Source organism: Etheostoma spectabile, chromosome 5, assembly GCF_008692095.1.
Source record: "Etheostoma spectabile isolate EspeVRDwgs_2016 chromosome 5, UIUC_Espe_1.0, whole genome shotgun sequence".
NCBI lineage: Eukaryota > Metazoa > Chordata > Actinopteri > Perciformes > Percidae > Etheostoma > Etheostoma spectabile.
The window spans coordinates 37719029-37722509 of NC_045737.1; the positions used below are offsets into that span (position 1 = coordinate 37719029).

The window sequence follows — 3481 nt, forward strand, 5'->3', positions numbered from 1 at the left end:
TTTAAGAATAGGGGGGGTATACTTATGTCCCCTGTATTAACAAAGGGGGGTGTATACTATGCCCCTGTATTTAATAGGGGTGTATACTTATGCCCCTGTTATTGTTACATGGGGGGGTGTATACTTATGCCCCCTGTCTTGTAACATAGGGGGTGTTACTTATTCCCCCTGTATTTGTAACATAGGGGGTGTATACTTATGCCCTGTATTTTAACATAGGGGTGTATACTTATCCTTGTATTTTAACATAGGGGGTGTAATTATGCCCCTGTATTTTAACATAGGGGGTGTTACTTATGCCCCCTGTATTTTTAACATAGGGGGTGTATACTTATGCCCCATGTATTTTAACATAGGGGGTGTAACTTACCCTGTATTTTAACATAGGGGTTATACTTATGCCCCTGTATTTTACGGGGTGTATACTTATGCCCCCTTATTAACATAGGGGTGTATACTTATGCCCCTGTATTTTAACATAGGGGGGTGTATACTTATGACCCGTATTTTAACATAGGGGGTGTATACTTATGCCCCTGTATTTTAACATGGGGGTGTATACTTAGCCCTGTATTTAACATAGGGGGTGTATACTTATGCCTCTGTATTTTAAATAGGGGGGGTATAATTATGCCCCTGTATTTTAACATAAGGGGTGTATACTTATGCCCCCGTATTTTAACATAGGGGGTGTAACTTATGCCCCCTTTATTTTAACATAGGGGGTGTATACTTATACCCCTGTATTTTAACATAGGGGGTGTATACTTATGCCCCTGTATTTAACATAGGGGGTGTATACTTATGCCCCTGTATTTTAAACATGGGGTGTATACTTATGCCCCCTGTATTTAACATAGGGGGGTGTATCTATACCTGTATTTTAACATAGGGGGGTGTATACTTGCCCCGTATTTTAACATAGGGGGGGTATATTATGCCCCCTATTTTAACATAGGGGGTGTATACTTTCCCCTGTATTAAAATAGGGGGGTGTACTGCCCCCTGTATTTTACATAGGGGGTGTATACTTATGCCCGTATTTTACATAGGGGGTGTATACTTATGCCCCTGTATTTAACATGGGGGGTGTATACTACGACCCTGATTTTAACATAGGGGGTGGATAACTTATGCCCCTGTTTAACATAGGGGGGTGTATACTTATGCCCCTGTATTTTAACATAGGGGGGTGTATACTTATGCCTGTATTTTAACATAGGGGGTGATACTTTGCCCCCTGTATTTTACATGGGGGGTGTAACTTACGACCCTGTATTTTAACATAGGGGGGTGTATACTTATGCCCCTGCATTTTAACATAGGGGGGTGTATATATGCCTGTATTTACATAGGGGGTGTATACTTATGCCCCCTGATTTTAACATAGGGGGGTGTATACTTATGCCCCTGTATTTTAACATAGGGGTGTATACTTATGCACCTGTATTTTAACATAGGGGGGGTGTATACTTATGCCCCCTGTATTTTAATAGGGGGTGTATACTTATCAATCAATCAATCAAAAAACTGTATTTGTCCCCAAGGGGCGATTCATTTTGCGCAGTAGCAAGAAAATTGACACACGTAATGACACAAAGACGACATCCTCAATTAAAATACAGTATCAGACCAAATAGAGAAAATAAATAAATGCCACAACATTAAGTTTAATCCCAGTGTCCTTATGTGCCGACGTTACCTCGTCTTCCCAGAGTTAAGCAGAGAGATAGCAGAGGGAAGAAAGGAGAGTTTGTACCTATTAGTTTTGGCTGGTGGCTGACTGAAACGGGAACCGGAGGGCAGCAAATTAATTCAGCATTTAGGGGGTGAGAACTATCGGCCATGATGGATTCTGCCTTTTTAAGCACATGTTAGTATAACAGATCAGTTGGTTTCATCTGCTGAATCAGAATGATTTTGCTGTAACTTTAATTACCGTTGCTATTTTGTTTTCATTTTAAACTCAGAGAAGAAGAACAGCAAATACATGAAAAGGTAAAGACAGAATCAATAAAAGATTATAAAAACAATGTCATCAAGGACTGTCACTGAAAACTGAGCTAGCTTTCTCAGACAGAAGAGACGCTGCTGACTTTTTTATCATCATGTCTGTGGTAGTTCAAAGGTCAACTTGTTATCAATCATGATTCCCAGATACTTGTATGATTCAACAATTCAACTTCTTTTCCCTCTATAATCGGCTTTCCAGGAGTTGGATGGTGACGTCTAAAATCAATGCACATGTCTGTCTTTGTAACATTAAATCTAAAAAGGCTTCTTTGCACCAGTTTAAAAATAGGGCACTACAGGGCCGTGAGATGTTTCAGTGGTGTCCATAAACTTACTATGACTGTATCATCAGAAACTTTACGATATAGTTATTGGTCAGTTTCACTGCGGCAGTCATTAGTGCACATAATATATAAAAGAGGAGAGAGAACACCGCCTTGAGGGGAGCCGGTTGATGTCAGATTTCCAGAAAGATGTCATTTACTCTCACTCTCTGTGTCCTGTTAGTGAGAAAGTCCAAAACCAGCCCACAAGATGCAGTCCAACCCAAAAATGTTCTATGAGCTTCTGCACCAATAAATGGGGCTGGATGGTGATGAAGGCAGACGAGAATCCACAAACAGCAGTCTGACATGGTTTTGTTACCCTTAATGTTGTATATAGGTTGAGCAGAGTTACGGTAGCATCCTGCCCCCCCGTTGGCTCTGTATGCAAATGCAGGGGGTCGAGGAGGTGTTCAATCCTACCCCGCAGTCTTTCTTTATCAGTTTTTCAAGGGACTTCAAACTAATGAGGTAGAGCCACAGGTCTATAGTCATTTTTTGGGTGGTTACTTTTCGCCGATGGGAATAATGTAGATTGTTTCCACCAGTTTGGACTCTTTGTTGCACAAGGACAGGTTAAAAATATGATAAAAGATGAAGCTAATGGATCGCACAGTGTGTCAGCATGCGGCTGCTAATGTGTCGGGGCCAGCGCTAGTACAAGACTTGTATGTTTAAAAGTGTTACCACATTGCGTTCAGAAATAAAAGGGTAAAAGACCAGAGTTATTAGACCGTCCCTATTCGCCCTTTCTTTATATAAACGTGGACATCAAACTGGAATAAACTTGGTAAACTCCTGTGCCAGTGCAGAGTCTGCCATAAAACCTTCTAAAGAATCTTCTTCCTTGCTTTGTCATTAAGTCCAAATATTCTTGACACTGTCCCAGGCTGAGGCCAAATTATGTTACCAGTTGTCTTTCTACTTTAACTCTATAACAGTTGCAAATTTTTATTTCCCGTTTAATCTTCTTTTGTATAGAGTTAGTCAGTGACATCTGCGGTTTACATAGGGGGGTGTATACTTATGCACCCTGTATTTTAACATAGGGGGTGTATACTTATCAATCAATCAATCAAAAAACCTGTATTTGTCCCCAAGGGGCGATTCATTTTGCTGCAGTAGCAAGAAATTGACACACGGTA

General features: G+C 40.6%; 1 long non-coding RNA gene across 1 annotated transcript in view; it reads left to right on the forward strand.

Annotated features, from left to right (window-relative positions):
• Window positions 1-3481, forward strand: part of LOC116689765 (uncharacterized) — a 23036-nt gene that overhangs the window by 15470 nt on the left and 4085 nt on the right. The gene's annotated exons all lie outside the window — the stretch shown is intronic.